Here is a 24,075-nt window from a genome sequence, read left to right on the forward strand (position 1 = left end):
TTTCATGGAAGACAACAGATGCCACAATAATATCAAGTGTCAGCCAAAGAACATGCAAAATTATTGGTTGGCCTTGCACACTGAAGCATTTATGAGTGGAGTTTCAGCCTTGTTTTAATGTGAGAATATTAAAGAACAGTAAAGAAAACAGATTCTTCTGTCCTTCTAGTCTGTTCCGAATTATTAATCTGCCTAGTCCCACTAACCCGCACCCATTCCATATCCCTCCATTCCCCTTCCATCTGTGTACCTGTCCAAATTTTTCTTAAATGTTAAAAGTGAGCCGGCATTCACCACTTCAGCTGGCAGCTTGTTCCAATCTCCCACCACTCTCTCTCTCTCTAAGCCTTCCCTTTCATTCTTCTTTGCTAAGATTTTATGCTTTTAATTGCAATGAAAATGTACAGTGATCCTTTTAAGAGTTATCAGGACATGTCGTGAATCATGTGTGATAGGATGAGAAAAGAACTCAGCTTGTGTGGCAGAGGCACCTAGAGTTAAAACAGTGGGATTCATTCATCATTCTCCAAAGACATTTTTCAATTTGCCTCTCATGCTCTAGGGGGTATCTCATTATAAGAGTTTCACTATCTTTTGCTACCAAATGAGGAACCATCAAAGTTTTCCAGACTGTTGCTTTCTCCTCTGGGTTTAAGTATAATGTTCTGATAATGTCCTTCCGCACAGCTAAAGCCTCTCCTCTTTTGCTTGTGACAAAGCCTCAATCTCACTTTCCAATGGGAATTTGTATCCCCATGGAGAATGCAATGGTGAACTGTCAAATAGCACAGCAAGGGTATTTTACCACCACTCATTTTTCAGACTACCATATCTTTTACAGGATTCCTGTCATTTGTTGCCTCTTGCTTTTGGAGCTGTAGTTTGCCACTAAAATTGCAAGACAGTGGAAAGAGTTTTGTCATTATGATTAGTTTACAATCCACTGTGTGACAATGGTAATCCTAGGGTTTTAAAATATGTTATGAACTATCCTGGTCTGCATGGTAATTTAATGTAGGTGGGGGAGGGAGAAGGAAATGTTGTGAAATTGCCGAAGTACTGAGTGGAGAAGGCTAAAGGAGGATTTATTAGAGGTACCTGTATTGTATTCAGTATTATGAATTGTGATGGAAGGAATGGAACGAAAGAAACAATTTCCATCAGCAGGAGTGTCAGTAACCAGATGATACAAATTCCAGAGATACAAGACTGAATGGAGTTTGAGAGAGCAGTAGATACAAAATTCACTCTGTTATGGTGATGGAAGAGGGGAAGGTAAAAAAGGAAGGTGGAAGATGGGGCAGGAGAGTTAGGAAGTACAAACTGCCTTTGGCAACATGGAGCATTAAACCTGAAAGTTGTATTTCCTATAAAGCACCAGGATAAGAGGCATCTCCTCTGGGCTGGAGAGGAACTTGGAGACAAAGCATCTCACTATCATGGTCCATGACAGATAGGACTAAGAACATGGCTCTGCAAAGAGAATTTGAATAGCAAGAGGCTGAACTACAAAGCATAACAACAAATACTAGCATTATTACCTGAGATTTAAGCAAATTGAAACAAAGGTAGGGGGGGAAGTGGGGGGTGGTGGTTTGTGGGGTGTTAGTTTTGGTACCAAGGAAAGGCAGAACAGTTCTGTTAGGGTGATTTACATCTGAGCTCATATTGGGGCTAGAGTTCTAGTGAATTGAATAACTAGAGCTCAAAAATAAAATGAATCAGCAGTGGCTAGAGTCAAAATGGAGAAAAATTGAAATTAATTGGAGTATTCATAGTGATAGGAAGAAATGGAGCATACAAACAAAAGAGTAACATAACAAATCAGGTCCAAATAAGATAAAAAAGACGATTGGATAAACAAGGCAGACATTAAAAAAAATGCCAAGGTATCTTCAAATATTATGATGACATAAATGCAATGTATTCGAATGCATGAAGCATTTATTAAAATATGGACAACAATGCAAATAAAAATAAATAGATACATCTTCCACCACAAAACCATGCCTGTAGGTTTATCAAGACTGGGAATTGAAATCCAAGGATGTACAATATTTAAGAAGGACATTGTTTGTAAATGATGAACTTGGGGCAGAAAATCAAGATTTAGAATCCGTCTGTGTGAAGCTAAGAAACCTCAAGGATGCTGACATTCCTAGGAATTGTCCATGGGCCTCCAAACTGTTGGGCTAATGTCTCAGGAGTCTTCAAAAAGGACATTAGAGAAGTAAATAGCATTGATCTGCCAGCAATCACAAGTAGCTTTAACCTACTAATAGGCTTGTGAAACCAAATTTGTAGTGACATTTTGGGATTCTTGGAGTATGTATCAGATACTTTTTTTGAATTAATAAATTATGGAACAAATTAGAGAACAGGGTAAAATTAACACTGTATTGTTTAATGAGAAGAGGCTTATTTAAAAAAAACAACCTGTTTCCAAGATCCTTTGGAAAGAGTAACCATAATATTAAAACATTCTTGAAAATTGTAAAACATTAAAACCCTTGGTATCCAGAATTCAAGCAACCAGCAGCATGAAGCAGCCGGCAAAAAAAAAGAGTAAAATAAATTTTAAAAATTAAAATAAATAAGAATAAAATAATAGGTGAAAATACCACGTTTAAAATTGCAAAAGGAGATGTTTTTGGAAGTAAATCTTTGGTGAAGATGGGAGCAAATATTCAGCCAATGGAGTTCCTTGGTGGTACTAGTGCTTTGTTCATAGCAGGTGTTTGAATAAAGTTGTGTGAAACAGCAATGGTGTCACCCAGGATGAAGAGGTGGTTGAAGCTGCTCACCATTGGCATGACTCTCTTAAAGTGTCTCATTCCTGCTTAGTAAGTTAGTGGCTTTATCTGTATACATGAGGGAGGGGGAGGGGCAGTTATTATAATGTTATTGTTAAGTACAGTATTTTTTGTCTTTAAACTGTTTATTCTTGATGCAGATGTATTGGGCATTGTAAGAGTAAACAACTGGAAAATACACTTACCCAGCATCTACCATTCCCCATAGGTGCTGGATACCAAGGGTTTTACTGTATTTCAGTGAGAAGCCAAAGTTCTAAGTTTAAACAAGTGAAACTTCCAAGGTGTGAGGATTCAGCTGGCTGTGATATATGGGCAGGGGATCTTCAGTGAAAAGCGTAATGGTAGATAGGCAATAGCTAACATTTAAAGAATGAATGCAGTGACTGCCAAACCATGAAAGGAAAAGTGATCTAACCACGCCTAACAAAGAAAATTGAGGACGATGGTAGATCCAAAGGGGAGTGGGATAATGTTGCCAGAACATCTAGAAAAAAACCTGAGAAACAATTTAGACTTCAGTGAAGAAGTAAAACTCCAGGTATTCTGAACTTATGGGGATTGGCATATGCCGGATAATTGCATTTTCTGGATGCATGAGATTGCATGTTGCATGATTGGTGGGGGAGGGAACACTCTTTTTAATTTTGTATTTTTAACTTATTTACTTTTAGTTTTGCCAGTTGCTTGAATTTCTGATTACAGGGATTTTACAGTAATTAAAGAGAACAAAAAGAGTAAACTTGCAAGGAATGCAAAGGCAGATTGTAAAAATTTTTACGTACATGAAAAGAAAAATGATTAATGATGATAAAAACAGGTTACAGTCAGAAACATGCAAATTTAAAATGATTCAAAATGGGGAATAAGGAAATGGCAGAGTAATTAAACAAATACTTTAGTTCTGCCTTCATAGATTTATGACGAGAAAAAGAAAAGCTCTGAACAAACTTCCCTTGATGCCTATTTCAAGAAATTTACTCCAGTAGTAAACCTGTCCCAACCCCTTCCCCCACCCTCCAGTAGCAGAATCAAACCCTAACTCTGCAGCACCAGGTCCATCCTCTCCAACTGTAGCCATCTCTCCATCAGCTTCTCCTACATTATCCACAAGCAACTTTTCAGAACTGATAGGGAAATAAATGAAAATGAGGAATTAAGGAAATTAGTGTTATAAATGATGTGACAACAGGCTACTTCAAAAAATATCAACAGGATTAGACAAAGTCAACATGAATTTAAAAAGATAAATAAAGTTTAACAAACCAATTGAAGTTTTATGAGAATGTAACTGGTGAAATAGATCAAGAAGAACAATGGATTTGGTGCATTTGGATTTTAAGGCAGCTTTTGATCAACTTCAAAAGAGGTTAGTTCACAAAATAAAAATAAATACAATTAGGAATAATATACAGTACTAGTATGGACTAACAATTGTTCGACAGATGGAATCTATAGTTATTTTCAAGTAGAAAATGGTGAATTATCAGATAGTGAGCTACTACATTTCTAAATGATGACAACATGTTAGACTCTACATTGTGAGAAGGATGTAAAGAGGCTTCATGGTGATTTTGACATTATGCAAATGGGCAAGGACAAGGAAGATGGATATAAAGATGAAGTTATCCACTTGACAGAATCAACAAAATGACAGTGTGCAATTTCAGTTGTGATAGATTGAGAAACATTTGCCACATACTAGATGGGCTGAACGGCCTGTTTCTGTGCTCTGGTGTTCTATAGTTCTGTGCAATTCCTTGGTGACCTTGTACACGAATCACTGAAATCCCCCCCTCCCCCCAAAACAGCAATGTGCTAAGATAATGAATGTTCATGCAATGAAGATGTACAGAACTCAAGCACAAGTGTATGGTTGTCTTGCTCCACTCTTATTGAGACTCTACCTGGAGAATTGTATGTAGTTTTGGAGTCTGTAACAATAAAAGGGATTGCGTGTCATAGAATGAATTCAATGAAGGTTCACCAGACTGGTTCCTGGAATTATGAGACAGCTGTACGAGAAGAAATTGGGCCAACCAGCCCCATATTCTCTGAAATTTACAAGAATGATACTGATTATTATAATAATGATAATGTGTTTATTGCCATAGACATTGTACCATGAACATATGCAATGAAATTCTTACTTGCTGCAGCCAAATAAGTACAGGCAGTCCTGGGGTTAAAAACATCTGATTTGCAAACAACTCATCCTGACTAACCGACAGGCTGGCTGGAAGTAGAATGCCATCAACTTCCGGTTCGAGCTTGCTGCTCAGCATTGTGAGAGAGTATGCTGTATTATGCACGATGCTGCCACCGTCCAGTATTGCTCGAGAGAAGCATACTGCATATTGCAAGCGCAGGGACAGATTTGAAATTGAAAAGTACCGATTCGAACATCACACCTGTACAGTACTGTATACTCTTCTTTCTTTTGGTTTACAAAGGACGCGTGAAACCACAGCTTGGTGACTCTTTACTGCCTCCTTGGGTTAACAGGAGCTAGAAATGAACAGATGCTTCTTTGCAGCTGATTCAACCTCCAAGTTTCATGTGTCAAAAATCCTAATACTCCTGTGTAGTATTTGTACTGTACCAAATCTACCAGGGGATTTAAGGCCATTTATGACGAGAAAAAGAAAAGCTCTGAACAAACTTCCCTTGATGCCTATTTCAAGAAATTGACTCCAGTAGTAAACCTGTCCCAACCCCTTCCCCCACTCTCCAGTAGCATGTGAGAAGTGCCTTCACGTTCACAAAATATGCTCGAGACAAAAGTTGAGAACAAAGAACATTTATTTACATTTACAACATTGCAAGGTTGGGTACTCTCCCCCTACCTCGGGAAAGTACACCGAGGGCGGGAAGCTTTGTTTTTATACATTTTTCAATTCACCTCCCCTTACATTTTTCTTACATTTTCCTTCTTGGATTGGTTTGGCTCTTTTCCCTATTCGCCTGACTCTTGACTGACTCCGATCCCGTACTCACACCTCCTTTCCCCACCCCCTATTAAACAAGCTCTTTGTGTGTGTACGTGCATATTTCTTAAATTCCTCTGTTATCTTGTTTACTCCGTTCTGCTGTTTTTCATGCGCCATTTTACACAAAGAACATTTTAGCTTTTTTCTTGCTTTTTCTTTCTACCTTCTATAATTTTCAGAACTCCTAACATTAAAATAATAACTGTTTCTTAACTTCTGCAATTAAAATAATAACCATTTCTAAACTCCTTTAATTAAAATAATAACTGTTTCTAAACTCCTACAGCAGAATCAAGCCCTAACTCTGCAGTACCAGGTCCATCCTCTCCAACTGTAGCCATCTCTCCATCAGCTTCTCCTACATTATCCAATTATGTACTGTCTTATTATGTTTAAGATGTGTATTTGGAAGTTTCTTAAATGTTTTACATGCATAGAAAGGTAAAATATATACTATACATGCTATATACGAAGATAAACATTTGACTAACTGATCCTAAATAAGGACTGCATGCACCTGTTCCAACTTAAATACAAATTGTAGTTAAACACGGACCTATGTAACAGAACTCAGTTTTAACTGGGGAATGCCTGTATATCTCAAAAAATCTACAATATGATCTATTAAATTAACTTAAAACAAGAAAATAAATATAAAAGCTAGATAGCAACTATTCTGTTACCATAGAGCAAGACTAACAAAAAATTGGGGATCTAAATGAAAACCACCAAATTCTAGCAGGGCTAGATAGAATGGATGCAAGAAGGACATTTCCACAGTTGTCTAGAACCAGGGGTCATAATCTCAGAATATGTTGAGGGTCAATTAGAACTGAGAAAAGAAAAGATGACTTCACGCAAAGGGAGGTGAATTTGCAAAGTTCTTCATCACAGAGGGCTGTAGAGGTAAAGTTGTTGAATGCATTAAAGGAAAAGATAAACATGTTTCTTCCCAAGTATTATCTATCAGGAAGATTTAATCCAGTCTCCTGAATGTATTGTAGAAAAACACCCAAAATGCAGGGTTGTGCATTTAAGGTGAGGTTGGCAGGAATACAGCCACTATTTAGAAATCATCTAAAACATTGTGTATTTTTGTGGCTCAATTATAATAACTGCATGCTTAATGCACCACTCCAAAAATAGCAACATTTAAATCCCTGAGAACTCCCCTGTTTGAACATGTAATGATCTTTGTGGGAGGACCTGCAGTGTTGCTTCATATTTGATTAACTTTTGAATTTTGTTTAATTGAAATCAAAATATCCAAACCAGATTATGACTGGGAATATTTGTAATATGTTGCTGTCAGTAGAGGGCAAGCTTTCACTGTTGGATGCTCTTCATTTTACCATTTCTGCTTTACCAGCCACATACATTGTTGCACTACATCACACTACCCTGGGGTCACTGGGAACAGGTTGTTCAAAATCCTGGATCATAATGTGCTTTCGCATTCTGTAACTGGGTTTGTTTTTGACCTGCTTTAAGAAAGATTCAAAGGAAATGGGGTAAGGTGCATATGAAGCAGAATTTAGATTTAATGTGTTCTCAGTGGGGGGGGGGGGGGGGGGGAGGGGAGGTGCAAATTTTCTAGGTGCTGGAGCTGACCGAAACAGTGTCAAGGAGGTCTTGTGAGACCTGGGCTTGGTGGCTGCCATGTGTATTTGGCATTGTATAATTGACATCAAAATGTAAGACTATGAAGTAGGACGATCAATTGTGGAAGAAACAGGAATGGCCAGAATAGAAATCAGGACTCAACAGGAGGTGCGGGTAGGCAGCCGTTGAAACAACTTTAGTGATTTCCTGGCACTGGCACAGCAGTTCCAGCTGCATAGGGGATTATGGGTAACTAAGACGGCCATTGATCCCGCATTGAGCCGCTGCTGCCCTGAGCAGGCCCAAGAGGTGCCAGAGTGGCCCTGAAGCAGCCTGATAAGATGCCAGAGTGGCCCTGAAGCAGCCTGATAAGATGCCGGAGTGGCGCTCCAGTAGCACTGCACCACTGGTCCTTGTCATTGATTCCACCTGCAGTCTACAATTACAATAATTTTAGGTTAAATGGAATTGCAAAATTGAAAAGATATGGTACTTATACATGTACAGAGTTGGGAAACTAATCTCTAAGCTACCCTGTTAGTGATGTGGCTGCGCACAGAAACTACTGAGTGCACTGCAGGTTCGCAATGCATGTTTGATGACACTGTCGCAACATCAAGACCAGTAATTTTCTGTGGGTTCATTCTTTGGAAGCCCTATTTGATGTCTGCAGGTGCAGGTGAGCCTGAGGATAGAGTGCCACTGGCCTCCTGCAAAGCACTGAGCATGTCAGGGAAGGGTGCACTGTTGATTACTCTTCTTACCAGTTTCACTTTATGATATGATGAATAAAGTCCTCAGTATTGGTGTCTCGACAAGGAATGTTGCTAGGCATCAACAGATACATCTGTTACAGACAGATTGGTGAGAAAGTGGTCCAGTATTTATGTTCACTTTCTCACTATCTGCCACAGACCCAATCTGTTAGTCATGTCCTTTAGATAGTTACCAGATTGGTCAATGCTGGTACAACTAAGTGTTGAGTGACTTCGAATTTCCTCATCATGAGAATATTTCTAGACCTTGCTACTTTCAGTACTACTTTTAACTGTTGTTCAATATGAAAGATCACTGCTTTATCAGGTCTGGGGAAATGATAGCTGATGGTTTCAGTGTTATGTTTGACCTGGTGCCATGTGGTGGGTCAACATTGAATCCCCTCTTCCCCCCACCAGAGTTGCTTCTTCCTATTCTGTGGTCAGGACCATTAGGCCAGGTTGATGCACAACTAGTTTGTGGAATAGCTCTTCCAATTTAGATACCAATTTCCACATATTTATGAGCGGAATTTGCAAGGCAACTAGACAAAGTAATTTTGCTGAGTTTGAATGCAATGTTAAAACTATTCGCTTATGATCCAACTGAAGTCAGAGAGCAGTAAAGAGTCAACCAAATGGCTCTAGGTTTAGAGTGAAGCATAAGAGAAACCAGTAATGACAGCATTTCATAAATGAGGGTTGTGTACTTTGTTAACATTTTGCTAGGATACCATTATACTCTGCATTGCTCTGAGGCACTTGAACTACATCCTGGAAAGCGTCATTCTGCCATAAATAGATTGCATCAGTAATGAATGAATCAACATTTTAATTATGCTTCAATGATCATCTATCGCTGTTCACCTGTCTAATAAAGCAAACTACATTTCTTAAATTGAATGATTTTGGCCAGAATGTCTAAGTATGGAATTACTATAAGCAAGTGGGATTATTATAGGCATGCTGGCCATTGTAGACTTGGTGAGCCAAAGGGACTGTTTCTATGCTGTACTACATGTTGAAGGATGGGTGTGAATGGAAATTATTTTTAGAAATTATTGGAAAGAAAGAGAAGGAAAATTGCTTACTAAGCACAGAATCTAGTTTTAAAGTTTACACTAAGCTTAGATATTAGTCTAAGCTTTCAATACCTTGTGAAGAGGGTCAGATCTTCACCTGGAACAACAATGTAAAGTAGACTTTTATTTCATTTTCATCAATTTTATGCTGTTGAAAAAGGCATTATGTCTGACACATCTTTAAAAAAAATTGATTGTGATAGAATTCCATCCAGTACATTCAAAGTCTGCTGCTATTAACATTTGCACACTGGAAAACAGATTTTGAACCTTGTAAATAACATTATTTTGATTTATACTTAACATTTATACTAATTTTCTCAAATGAGTTTGCATAATCCATTTGCTTATTTACGTGTTTATATTCTACGTTTTACTTCTCTTTAACATGATAAATTACGCTGTTTGATGGGGAAATGTTTGTATCTCATGGAAAAAAATGTCTAATTAACATGCAAAATACAAAAATTATGATTTGTACATCCTAGTGGTTTGGTTCAATTCTTGCATTCAAATACTGCAAAAGCATTGACATTGATTTCCTAACATTTGAGGTTTACTTTTTTTTTATATAAGGAGTCTGACAAACTGGATTAATGGCAAGGACAAATTACTCGTCACTGGGGAAAGGTTACTGGCACATTGTGTTATTTTGATTTATATTTAATGTTTGTAAGTGTATTTTATATATCTGTGAGGCTGCAGCGAGCAAAAGGTTCATTCCATCTGTAAACAATGAATATTGTGACATGTTCATGGCAATAAATCTGTTTCTAATATTGTACTTATGTTTGTGATAATAAATTATCACAACAAGGGAAAGAGAAAGAGACAATAAGAACCCCATCAGCAAAGAAATAACATTGAAAGCAAACTGACTCAATAAATAAACAAAAGCCTTCTAACTTAGTATTCTTGGAGTTATGACTTTTTAAAATATGTGTATGCATGTGGCTTCAAATCAATTTAATTTCACACTGGATAGGTGGAAAGTGGATGGTCGTGATTTTCATGTGCTCTGAGACAGATGGCGAAAGGGAAAGAATTCAATCTGTGTCAAGGCAAATTTTAATTTGTGCTCTACTTCATGAAAGCAAGTATAATTTGGTGCAGTCTAGGGAAAAACTCCTACTTTATCTGTCCTCCACTTGTCTGCTTTTCTTTGATAGCTAGTCCATTTCTACACTTCGATGTTAAAGAGGCTTTCGGACTAGCTGAGTTCCTAAAATAGCCTGCTCCTGTTGTGCGCTGTCATAGGGACAACTGGGAATGCTGGAGTTGCTGTTACAAATCCAAGATGCTACTTTTTTTGGTGAGGTCTCACTAGAAATTTTACATTAAAAAAAAATCCTCTCAGAGACATGGAACTATAATGTAAACAATGTAATGTGTGACACAGAAGAGCATTCAGACTCCAGTGAGTTTGGCAACTATTTTCAGTGGCAGTGAAAATCTTTTATAATCAGTGCTGAAGCTGAAAGTTGAACCACATAAAATGATATGCCGGTTTGTAAACATTATGATTAACTGTAATGCTATTAAAATAAAAATTAACATGAAGTAATATATTTTCCTTTTCGCACTCTATATTGTTAGAGGGTAAACCTGCTCTGGCCCTAAATCTTCTGAATGAAAAAGAGGCAGCATCAATTCAAGACTTAATGCACAAGGGTTCAAAGTACAAAATCTCCCATAATGGCATAATATAGCACTAAGTAGCCAATCTTTCTCATTGACATTCAAGTATACCTAGTTTATAAACTGTTAGTAAATATTGAGGGATTTTTTTTTTCCTTCTACTGACTTACTACCTGAATTACAATGATTTATAATTTACACAAGGCTTGGAGGATGGTCTGAAACAAAAGTCTGCAGATGCTGATATGGTAGTGTTGGAGGTCCTCCACCAGTCTTGCAGTGTCCATAGGGAAAAAAAATATTACTGATGTCTTGGGCCTGAGCCCTTATTCAAAGAGGATGGTGACAAGGATGGAACAATTGATTATGTTGACTAAAAGACAACATGAATGCTAAATCAATATACTTCCAATAATTGGTCTTTTAAGGCTAGAGCTGGATGAGGTCCTCACCCAGGATGAGACATATAAGGCAATTGAACAACTGAAAAGTGGCAAAGCAGCAGGTATGGATGGAATCCCCCCAGAGATCTGGAAGGCTGGCGGCAAAACTCTGCATGTCAAACTGCATGAGTTTTTCAAGCTTTGTTGGGACCAAGGAAAACTGCCTCAGGACCTTCGTGATGCCATCATCATCACCCTGTACAAAAACAAAGGCGAGAAATCAGACTGCTCAAACTACAGGGGAATCACGCTGCTCTCCATTGCAGGCAAAATCTTCGCTAGGATTCTCCTAAATAGAATAATCCCTAGTGACGCCGAGAATATTCTCCCAGAATCACAGTGCAGCTTTCGCGCAAACAGAGGAACTACTGACATGGTCTTTGCCCTCAGACAGCTCCAAGAAAAGTGCAGAGAACAAAACAAAGGACTCTACATCACCATTGTTGATCTCACCAAAGTCTTCGACACCGTGAGCAGGAAAGGGCTTTGGCAAATACTAGAGCACCTCAGATGCCCCCCAAAGTTCCTCAACATGGTTATCCAACTGCACGAAAACCAACAAGGTCGGGTCAGATACAGCAATGAGCTCTCTGAACCCTTCTCCATTAACAATGGCGTGAAGCAAGGCTGTGTTCTCGCACCAACCCTCTTTTCAATCTTCTTCAGCATGATGCTGAACCAAGCCATGAAGGACCTCAACAATGAAGACGCTGTTTATATCCGGTACTGCACGGATGGCAGTCTCTTCAATCTGAGGCGCCTGCAAGCTCACACCAAGACACAAGAGAAACTTGTCCGTGAACTACTCTTTGCTGACGATGCCACTTTAGTTGCCCATTCAGAGCCAGCTCTTCAGCGCTTGACGTCCTGTTTTGCGGAGACTGCCAAAATGTTTGGCCTGGAAGTCAGCCTGAAGAAAACTGAGGTCCTCCATCAGCCAGCTCCCCACCATGACTACCAGCCCCCCCACATCTCCATCGGGCACACAGAACTCAAAACGGTCAACCAGTTTATCTATCTCGGCTGCACCATTTCATCAGATGCAAGGATCGACAACGAGATAGACAACAGACTCGCCAAGGCAAATAGCGCCTTTGGAAGACTACACAAAAGAGTCTGGAAAAACGACCAACTGAAAAACCTCACAAAGATTAGCGTATACAGAGCCGTTGTCATACCCACACTCCTGTTCGGCTCCAAATCATGGGTCCTCTACCGGCATCACCTACGGCTCCTAGAATGCTTCCACCAGCGTTGTCTCCACTCCATCCTCAAAATTCATTGGAGCGACTTCATCCCTAACATCGAAGTACTCGAGATGGCAGAGGCCAACAGCATCGAGTCCACACTGATGAAGATCCAGCTGCGCTGGGTGGGTCACGTCTCCAGAATGGAGGACCATCGCCTTCCCAAGATCGTGTTATATGGCGAGCTCTCCACTGGCCACTGTGACAGAGGTGCACCAAAGAAGAGGTACAAGGACTGCCTAAAGAAATCTCTTGGTGCCTGCCACATTGACCACCGCCAGTGGGCTGATATCGCCTCAAACCGTGCATCTTGGCACCTCACAGTTCGGTGGGCAGCAACCTCCTTTGAAGAAGACCGCAGAGCCCACCTCACTGACAAAAGACAAAGGAGGAAAAACCCAACATCCAACCCCAACCAACCAATTTTCCCCTGCAACCGCTGCAACCGTGTCTGGCTGTCCCGCATCGGACTTGTCAGCCACAATCGAGCCTGCAGCTGACGTGGACTTTTACCCCCTCCATAAATCTTCGTCCGCGAAGCCAAGCCAAAGAAAAGAAGAAAGAAAAGAATAGGCCTCATTTACAGCATTTTCAGAGTGGAAACAAAATTAAAGATTGCAAATTGTCTGCTCCTGTTGTATGGTCCTGTGTAAATGAAAGAATTGTTGTTTTCTCACTTACAATTTTACATTTCTTTTATCATCTTAAGAGACTTAGTCCATAGTGTGTACAACAGTACTGGCAGTGCAATATATCGCCATGGTCCTATTATTTCTGGACTACTAATGGGGGAAAAAAGTCAAAACAGAAATCCAATTAATGGGATTTACAAAGGTAACACAATCAGTCTCTTACAAGTCCCAAGATCATCTTTGCTTTGAGATACCACATGCCATACTGCATTGGATTGGACACTGACACATCAATGAAGAATACAATTCTTCTTTTTGAGTGAAAGAATGAGTCCATGAACAATAGCCAGAGGCAATAAAAAGAGATGAATGGTAAGCAAAAGGCAGTCTTCTGAAGAGTGTGAGATTCAGAGAGAAGGGAAACACTTGTGTTAAATTGGATCTTGGAAGTCAAATGCATCTCATCTAATTTGCATAGGGGATAGGGGACAGGTTAATCCTATTGTTTTTCTGCAGTATCACCAAATCAAATTTCTCTGCCAAGGGTTGTCTGACAAAATGCCTACCCTGGAACTTCTGCACGGAGAGAGAAAGAGAAGGGCACCCACTGAATAGAAGGCTGTGAACAAAGAAATTTATCAACTTACCTGTGAGCTTTGTAGACAAGATCTAGGGGTAGAAAATAGAAAGACAACTACTGGAAACTTGATTATAAAAGCAGACTTTTGTAAGTATGTAGCAGATGGGACAGCATCAGTGGAGAGAAAGATAATTCATGCTTATGATGAATAGTTGTTAACTTAAATCAAATATAATGAAAGTACAACACAAATGTATTAGCTTTGTAAAATGAGTGCTTGGTTACATGAAAAGACCTGTTGCAACTTACAACAGGGTCTTTCTGCAAGAAAGGCCAAACACAGATGGGGACAAGCCTTTTCATATGGTTTAGCTTCCCATTCTCCGGCCTGTTTGTGACTATTCACTTGACCTGTAATCTGCAGACTTCAGCCAAATATCTATCACGAGTTTCAAGAATAGTACAGCCTTAATTCCCACGACTTGCAGCTGCGGTACTAAAAGAAAACTTCTTTAACAAACTAGTATTTTCCCATTAAAAAAAATATTCTTTTTAAGCCTTTACATGTTGCTGAAATATATAGAAAGGGAAAGGAAATCTATACAATCCATGCTATAATTGATCATAGCCGTAGATCTTTCGCTTTCCATGGCTGCTGCCTGACTGAATATTTCCAGTATTTTATTTTGAGAGGCAGAATTTTTTGTTTTATCGAAGTGAGACTTCCTACTTTTCTGTATAATTGGGCAATTGGCCACTCAAACTGTATTTTAAACAAAAACGACTTGCTCCCAAGCAGTGCATTGTTAATCAGAAAAGAGAACATCAGGTCTTAAGATAGACCAATACTATATTTTGAATTAGGATATATGAGGCCAAGCCAAAAGGAAGAAACCAAGTATATTCCAAACACTATGTGATCTCTTAATCTACTAGTTAACATTCAGTCTTTTACATTGTATTTATGACAGTATATGACAATAATCTCTCATTCAAGATTAACATTCTAGTAGCATGTTATATTTTGAAAAATGACAAGTGGCCGAAACTTTTAAGCCATTTTGGACATTTGCAGGCATGTCTTGGAGGAAAAAATGTGGTAATATTGATGTGTATTGGAATGAGGAACATCTCTTTCAAAATAAATTGCAGTACTCTCCATGATCCTTCCCACTGAAACTCCAGCTTAAAATTAAATTTGAAGATCAATTGACAGGGAAAGTCATCGTGGCAGGGATGTCCAATTTTAGCCTGAATGTTTGTTCTTTGGTGGAGAGCCCACTTACAATTTAAGTTCAAAATTTTCCAAAGAAAATAGAAGCAAATTTCTATGGAAGTTATAAGCAATGGTGTGAGAAGACCTGGTTGCATACATGGATGTACAGCTGTTAAGTCTTGTTAAACCTTCCTTATAAGACCACCTCTGCAAAGAAAAGGCTTGAGTTCCCAAATAGCACAGTTCTAGAAATCCAATTTTTTTTTAGAAAAACAGTAAAATGTGTGGTTTGGTTTCAGAGTACTGAATTCACACTGATCAATCAGACTGACTTGAACTTAGGATTTCTTTCACTACAAGAAGTGTAATTTTGATGTTTCCTTAAAGGGTATGGTTTAATCCTTCTGGCTTGAACTTGTATTAGTTGAGGTTTGTTTGCATGGGGGCCCAAACCAGGGGTGGGTAACCTACTATCCAAGGGCTGGATATCTAGCCCGCAATCCAAATATATCTAGTATCAGTATTTAATTTATTATTATAGGAAAAAGACAGTGTTGTATTACATCAAATTTCTTTTTGCCTGCTGTAAGGTAAGCAGATTTGCCACTGGCAGGAATTGCCTAAACGGGTCTTACAATCAGACTTAGAAAGTCACCCCAGAGTCACCATTGATACATGTCCAGAGCTTCTGTAGCCCCCCCACCCACACAGAGTCGTTCAAATCATTGGGAGCCTGAGGTCCAGGTCCAGACCTCCAACACAATCAGGAACCTTTCGGAACCCTCGACCCCTCCTCGCATCTTGGTTCCAATACCTGGTACCCCTTCAGCCAGTTTCGAGCCAGTCTCCAGCATCCCACAGTTTCTGTGGGTTCCTCGCCTCGAGTCACCAGCAGCCCACCTTATGCACTGGTCCCTCAGCCGCAGAGCTCCCTCACTGGTCACCGTCCCCGTGGGCCATCTCCTTATTTCTCCCTCTCAGACAGGGGATGGTCTTCCTATACACTGGTGCACTGATCTAGTTCTCTACTTCCTTGGGATCCGCAGCCCCTCATAGTTGCTGCCGATTAATAGACACTACTATCTTGGGTGCAGACCCCACGGTCATGGGATTTCAAATAAAAATCATGTTGGCTCCCTCAACAGCTGTTCTTAGCCTATGTGGAGCCGATGGGAGTTGACTAGGTGGCTAGACCCTGCAGGAGCACTGCATCTCTGGGCCCCCCGCACCCGGCGGGCCCCCCGCACCCGGCGGGCCCCCCGCACCCGGCGGGCCCCCCGCACCCGGCGGGCCCCCCGCACCCGGCGGGCCCCCCGCACCCGGCGGGCCCCCCGCACCCGGCGGGCCCCCCGCACCCGGCGGGCCCCCCGCACCCGGCGGGCCCCCCGCACCCGGCGGGCCCCCCGCACCAGTGCCAGTTCTGCCGCTACAGTAGCTCTGGAAGTGTCGCCATTTTCTGGCCTGCAAGCCTCCAGATCTGGCCCGTGCTCCAAATTAATCTGTACAGCTCTGCCATCAGCCTCCCAGTCCAGCTCTGCCGCCACCACCACCCCTCCAGTCCAATGCCACCCTCAACATCTAATGCCTTTGCCACCCCGAGTCTGAAGGTGCCCCTCCCCGGTCTGACACCAACCCCCAATCCGAAGCTGCCGCCACCCTCTCTCCCTGCGATCTGACGATGCTGCCATATCCCATGGTCCAACACTGCCTCTACCATGTCACCAAAAAATCAGTGCAGCCCCCATCATGTCCCATCTGGCTCATGCATGGTAAAAAGTTGCACTCCTGACCTAAACTTTGTCCACTATACTCCACTATTTCTTGCAGTCTTTGGCAGAGCAGTCCTATACCAAACTGTAATGCATCTGGACAGAATACTTGCATTGGTGCATCTATAAAAATTGCCAAGAGACCTCAGAGATATGCCAAATTTTCTTAAATCTCTGTCAAAGTTGAGGCATTGGTACACTTTCTTTGCTGTAGCATCAGGATAGGTGGACAAGGACAGGTTATATTTACTCCTCAAAATATAAAGCTGTCCATCATCTCCACTTCAGCACCATTGATATGGACAAGAGCTTGTGCTTTACCCTGCATTCTGAAGTCAAGGACCATTTCCTTCATTTTGCTTACACTGAAGGAGAAGATGTTGTCTTGACACCATGTCTCTAGATTCTCTTAAACACCATGACTTTGTCCAACTCTACTACCTCCTGTAGTAGCCCCTTTCAACCATACTCAGAGTAAAAATTGTTTCTCTTAGATCTGCTTTAAAACCTCTTCCTTACACCGTAACTCTATAAACTCTTGTTTTTGATACTCTTACGACGGGAAGTAGATTCTGACATTTGAGTCCGTTCTGCTATTCAGCACAACCATGGCAACTCTTTCACCGTACTGTTTTCATGCCTTGTCCATAAATCCTTTGTTCCCCTCACTTTCTAAAGTCCATCAATCTTAACATCAAGCAAAATTAGTGCCTGAGCCTCCACCACTTACTGCATTGAATAATTCTGAAGATTCACGAACCTTTATAAGTAAAATTAAATCCTATTTCATTCCTAGGTGACCAATCTAGTCTTCCTCCTAAGATTCTTACCCTGACAGAAACTTATCATTAGCCATTTATTTTAGTCCAGATGATATGAAAAAACAACTGAAGGACTAGAAACAGAAAGAATGATGGGACCAGTCACCATCCCACGTGTAATAATGAAGACCAGAGCACCAGAATTTGCTGCACCTCGAGTTAAACTATTTCAGCACGGTTACAGCACTAGAATCTACCTATCTGGAAAAATAGGCAAATATGTCCTGTTCATAAAAACAAAAGGATAAGTTCAATCTGGTTGATCAGACTGCTCTCCATTCTCAACAAAGTAATGGAATCTATGATTAATCAGAATATCAAGCAACATTTATTTACAATTAATTCGCTCATCAATGTCCAGGTTTTCCTAGGACCGCTCTGTTCCAGATATCATCACAAGGGAAAGAGAGAGTCTCCTCTACTTCAACGCAAAATTTCACCAATGGTGTCAAAAGATGTCTGCAGTGGTTGAAATCATAGTTTATGGTTTGTAAATCATTCCATCACCAGAACATTGGTACAGAACTTTGCGAGGGCTTCATCACGGAACTTCCTTCTATCATTAGGTTGGAATTGGGGATAGTTGCACAATTTCAATTTCATTCACCATTACGTAGCAATATGAAACAGCCCATGTCTGCATGTAGCAAAAGCTGGAAAGCTTTCAATCTTGGGCTGATGTTGGAAGTAAATTTAAACCACATGAGGGACAAATAATGACCATCTCCAGCCAGACTGTCTAACCACTTACCCTTGATGTCGATTTGATTACCATTGCCAAATCTCCCATCAACCAATATCTTGAGTGTCCTCAATGACTAGGCTTATCTGACATAAATACCATTGCTACAAGGGGAAGTCAGAGGCTGAGAATGTTCTAACACCTACCAACACCCCAAGTCTTCTCAGAATCTACAAAGCAGAAGTTCGTACTATGATGAAATTTTGTCCATTTACATTGATCAATGCAACTCCAAAAATTATCAAGATGCTTGACACCATCAAGGACAGAACCAACATGCACAATGGCTGCAATATGTACAATGTGCAAAATACACTGTAGTCCTCACTCAGGCCACTTCAAAAGCATTTTTCAATGCTATTATCTTCACAAGATTCACAAGATAAAGGAACAGAAGCAGGCCACTAGGCCCATCAAGTCTGTTCCGTAAATCTACACTATGCTATTCTACACTAGTTCCAATTTCTGGCCTTTTCCCCATATCCCTCGATGCCCTCACTAATGAGATACTTGTCTATTTCTTGTTTAAATACTCCCAGTGATCTGGTGTCCACTGCTGTATGTGGCAGTGAGTTCCACAGATCTACGACCCTCTGACTAAAGAAGTTCTTCCTAATCTCTTTTTTAAATGGATGACTTCTAATTTTCAGACTATGACCCCTTGTCCTTCATTCACCCATCAAGAGAAACATCTTACCCACATCTACCCTATCTAAATCTTTCAAAATACTAAATGCCTCTGAGATCTCTCATTCTCCTATACTCCAATGAATACAACCCAAGAGCTGGCAAACACTCCTCATATGTTAGCCCTTTCATTCCGGGAATCATCCTAATAAATCTCCCCTGCACCCTCTCCAACAACATCACATCCTTTCTAAGATAGGGGGCCCAAAACTGCACACAGTACTCCAGTGAGGTCTCACCAGTGTCCCATAGAGCCTCATCAACACCTCTTTACTCTTATCCACTAAATGGCACTACCAATATTATTCTCCAAACCACACAAAGTCTTAGAGCTCTACAACATGGGAAAAGACCCTTCTGACAACCTGTCTATACTGACTAAGCAAATCCCATTTGCTGGCATTCACACCACATCTATCTTAACCTTTCCTATCCATGCACCTGTCTAAATGTGTTCTAACCATTACAATTGTCTCCGGCTCTACCACTTCTCTGGTAATTCATTCCATATATCCACTACCCTCTGTGTTAAGATGCTCCTTAGATCTCTTTAAAAATATTTCCATTCTCCCCCTGAATTGATGTTCTCTATTTTTAGATTCTCCCACACTGGGAAAAGGGCTAGGACAACTAAACTAAACCTACATAAAGTCCACCCCCCCTTACCCTTTAACCATCTAAATATCAGAGAGAAATATCCAAATCTATTCAGTCTCTCCTTATAATTCAATCTTACCATTCTAGGTAACATTCTTGTGAATATTTTCTGAACCTTTTCCAGTTTCCTGATTATGTTTCCAATAGCTTGATGATGAGAATTGCATGCAATACTCTAAGTGTGACTTCAGCAATGACTCCTACAATTTTAATATGATGGCCTCTGCTCCTGTACTCAATCTCTGGCCAATGATGCCAATTGCCTTCTTCACCACCCTTTTTATCTGTATCACCATAGTGAATTAGATGTACTGTCTACTACCTGTCTTTCATCATTATTTTATCAAAATCCTAGGATTCCCAATCTAGCATCATCATGGAAGTACCTGCACCTGAAAAAAAATAGCATTTCAAGCAAATGGTAAATACACAAAATGCTGGAGAAACTCAACAGTTTACACAGCGTCCATATGAAATAAAGATGTATAACCATCATTTTTGGCCTTAGTCCATCATCAAACTATGAATAAAAAGCAGACAGAAGCCTGAAGAAAAAGGAAAGAAGGGGAGGAAAGAAAGGGCAGTGGGTGAGGGGGTGCGGGTGGGGAAACACCAGCCAACAGACCAATAGATGAACATGGATAGGGCAAGAGATAAAAGCTGAGAATTGATCAGGGGAGAGGGGCAGCTGAGTGAATGCAGAGCTGGAGGAAAAGATAAAGAGAAGGGAGAGGGAGCTGAAGGAAAAGGGATATAGCAACCAGGAGTGAGAGAGATATGGGGAAGTTGGGAACCAACGGAAACTGGAGAGGTCCATATTAATGCCATCTTGTTGGATGGGGCCCAGATAGAACATGAGGTGTTATTCCTTTAATTTGTGGGTGGTCTCATTTTGGCAGTACATTAGACCATGAACAGATGTGTTGGAATGGGAATGGGGCTGGGAAATGGTAATGAATTTCCACTGGGAGATCCCTGCTATTACAGTGGACAGAGTGAAGGTGCTTACAAAATGATCTCTTAGCCTGCATCCAGTCTCTCCAATGTAGAGAAAGGCTCAGTGAGAGCACCAGATGCAGTAGATGACCCTTGCAGATTCACAAGTGAAGTGTTGCTTCACTTGGAAGAACTATCTGAGGACCTGAATGGTGGTGAGGGAGGCAAGAGTGGCACTGGGGTAACTACTCCTTCTCTGGACTTCTCTGGTTTTCATTATTCCCCCACCATCTCTCGCTCCATAGCCATATGTCCCCTTTCTTCCAGCTCCCTACACCTTGTCCCTCTCCCTCTCTCTCTCTCTCTCTTTTCCAATGTCTCCTTTCCTCCAGTTCTGCATCAACAATGCTGTCTTTATCCCTGATCAAGTTTCACTTTTTCTCTTCTGCCTTCATGTCCATGTCCACAGCCTCTTCCCCTGCCCTTTCTTACCTCTTCTCCATATATTTTTAATCAGGTGTCTGCCTTCTTGCTTTTTCCTTGTACCTTGACAACAGTTCAGGCCAGAAATGTACGGTGGGTTAGCATATTGGAGTTCGGTTGGTGCACTTACAAGAGTTAAGTGCGGAAATTCAGTATTGCCAGGGTGCTCAACTCTCGTGCATGTGCCAACCAAACTTCAATATGCAAACCTACTGTGCATGCGCCAACTGGTCTCGCGCATATGCACAGGAATCAAGATGGCCGCACTCAGCCAACCTGGGAGACTGATTGCAAAGGTAAGCATGAACCAGAATATGGAAAGATTCACCAAAGTTGATTGACAAATTCAGGAGGCTTTAAGATGTTATCAAATCTATGATGAAAAAAGATTTGATTTAAAAAGTTTGCTTTAAGATTAGCACTCCACGTGTGAGGGTAAAATTCTGACTTGCGTATATTTTGAGATATGACCAATCCTTCGATCCCAATTATGTTCGTAAGTCAAGGACTACCTGTACATCTTTGCTTCCTCTGGATGCTGCTAGACCTGCTGAGTTTCTCAGGCAATTTTGTGTGTACAATTACAACATTTATGGACTTTCTGTTTCACTTCCTTTAAGCAGGTGGTTCACTATCAGCATCTCAAGTAATAAATCCCAGTCAAATGTCAGAAAATTAATTTAAATATCATCTTATTTTGAAACTGTGACTCCTTGGCCAGAGGAAATATTATCTCTGTATTTATCCTATTATGTCCTCATTTTCCACACTTCAGTAAGGTCATCTTCCATTCTTTGAGGCCCTAAACCCTAATGCTAGCCCTGTTTAACCTAGCCTTTTGCCATGTGGCAGATTCAAATGCCAGTTTGGGGAAACTTTGCAGCATTCCCACTACAGAAAGTACTTATCAGATAAGAATACAAAAATTGCACACAATAAATCATGTAGTGTCTCACCAAGCCCAGAATAATTGCAGTGAAGCATTTTACCTTTTGTAATGAACTAACCTATCCTCATAAGTACTAACAACGGAACAGTGGTAAATTGAAAATAATAATTTTTATTAAAGTATTAATCACATCACAGTTCTCACTTAACTCTGAACTTACTTATCATTAAGCTTACCCCCCCATGCACAAATGTAATTGTATAAGTGTGTGTATTAAACTTCAAACTATTTCAGTTTAAACTTGAATCTGAAGAGCCAGTATTTTAAAGTTTTGTTGAACTTCGTCTATTAAATTGTAGTTCAGAGGTGATTATGAAACATTAAGTTCTTTTAAATTGTTGCTTAAAGCAGTAATGAAGTGTTTGTTAATACTGATTCAGTCCTTAGACTGTTCAAACTCACAAATCTTGTTGAGTTGATTTCTTCTTAAACTCTCACACTGGTTTTCTTTACTCCCTCTTAGCTTCTTCAGAGTCCTGGAGCTTCTTTCCATGATGAGGCTGCACCTTTTATTTTCAAAAGAGCAGTCAGAAGTGGCTCTATTTATTTAAAAGCCACTATTGTTGTCAGGATAATACAATACAGTCCAGTATCTTCCTCTCTTTCTAGAGATTATTGTTTTAATCCTGTTTTCATCTTATTCTGGTTTCTTCTTCTACTGGTTTGAAGGTTCCTCTGCCTTTGGATATATATTCTCTTAAAAATCATATTAAATTAATCACCATTGAGGTCAGTCTTAATTCCTGGAAAACATGTGATCAGTTATTGGAATTTTAAACAGCTGCCAACCCCAGTTTCTTGTAAACCATGTGATCTTCTATCTCTGGCTTGCAGACGTCATGACTCCGAAAGACGACCTCAATTCTGTTTCAAGAGGCTTAAGAATATATTTCAAATAGCTCTGAGTTTCATTTCTCTAGTTCAGAGGCCTTAATTGCTTTTAAGAACAACACCTGGTATTTGAGTTTCAATTAAGAACACTTCTGTTCATTATGGGATTGTCCTTCTCGGTACTGTGACTCCAAACTGACACTTTACTCTGAGTGCAATGATGTCTTTGAAAACATGCTGTGATCTATGAGTAACCCTGTACCAAACCCATTACATTACTTAAGACATATTTATAAGAAATATAACTTAACCTAAATGTTTCTATTAACACAGATCCATTACACTTTCTACTCAAATACTTTACATTTTAGCATTTGCCTTCCTAATAGCTGACGGCACTGCAGGTTAACTCTTAGTGATTGTGTGCAGGGTCACAAAGATCCTTCAGAAAATGAACACATCACAATATCTCACCATTTGCATAACTTCACATATTTCCACATGGGTTTCCATTTGCTATACTGCTGCTCATTCAATCAGATGGACTACAATCTCTTGAAGACTTTGGTATTTAGCTTCCTACTTTGATTCATGTCAAGAGAGAGCTTGTTCCCCTCAGGAAAATCATTGATATCCATTCTGAACAGTTGGGGCCCAAGCAGGTCTTGTGAGGCACCTAGAAGAAAACTTTCTAAAAATATGAAACTTTTGTATTCCTGATCATTTACTCTTCCAGATATTGTTAAAGAACTCCATTAGAACAACCAAATATGAATCAGTTTCATAAATTCACACTAATTCTGTCAAATTATATTATTCTGGTGTTGCTTATTTTAATCTCGGACAAAGTGAAATAAAAATGTGGGTACTGATGAATTGCACCGTGATTATGTGTGTCTTCCCGATGATTCCACTCAGTTTTGACCACAATCACAGTTTTGATGGGAAGCTAATAGGATAATTGTAAGACTGTGAGTGAGAAAACTTTCTCTGCATTTTGTGGTGTTCTTGCATCGGGCTGGGAGTTCCATCGACAAATGGTCCAAGCCTTCTTGTTTGTTGTATTTATGCAGCATGAAGAGGCCATAGAACATGCAAATAATCTGAAACAATAGAAGATAATTAGGGTCCTTTCTAAAACATTAGCTGATTGGCAAAAAATGCTTTTGAGTATTCAATTTATGGATTTTAATTTAATCCAT

This window comes from Narcine bancroftii, chromosome 7, assembly GCF_036971445.1.
Source record: "Narcine bancroftii isolate sNarBan1 chromosome 7, sNarBan1.hap1, whole genome shotgun sequence".
NCBI lineage: Eukaryota > Metazoa > Chordata > Chondrichthyes > Torpediniformes > Narcinidae > Narcine > Narcine bancroftii.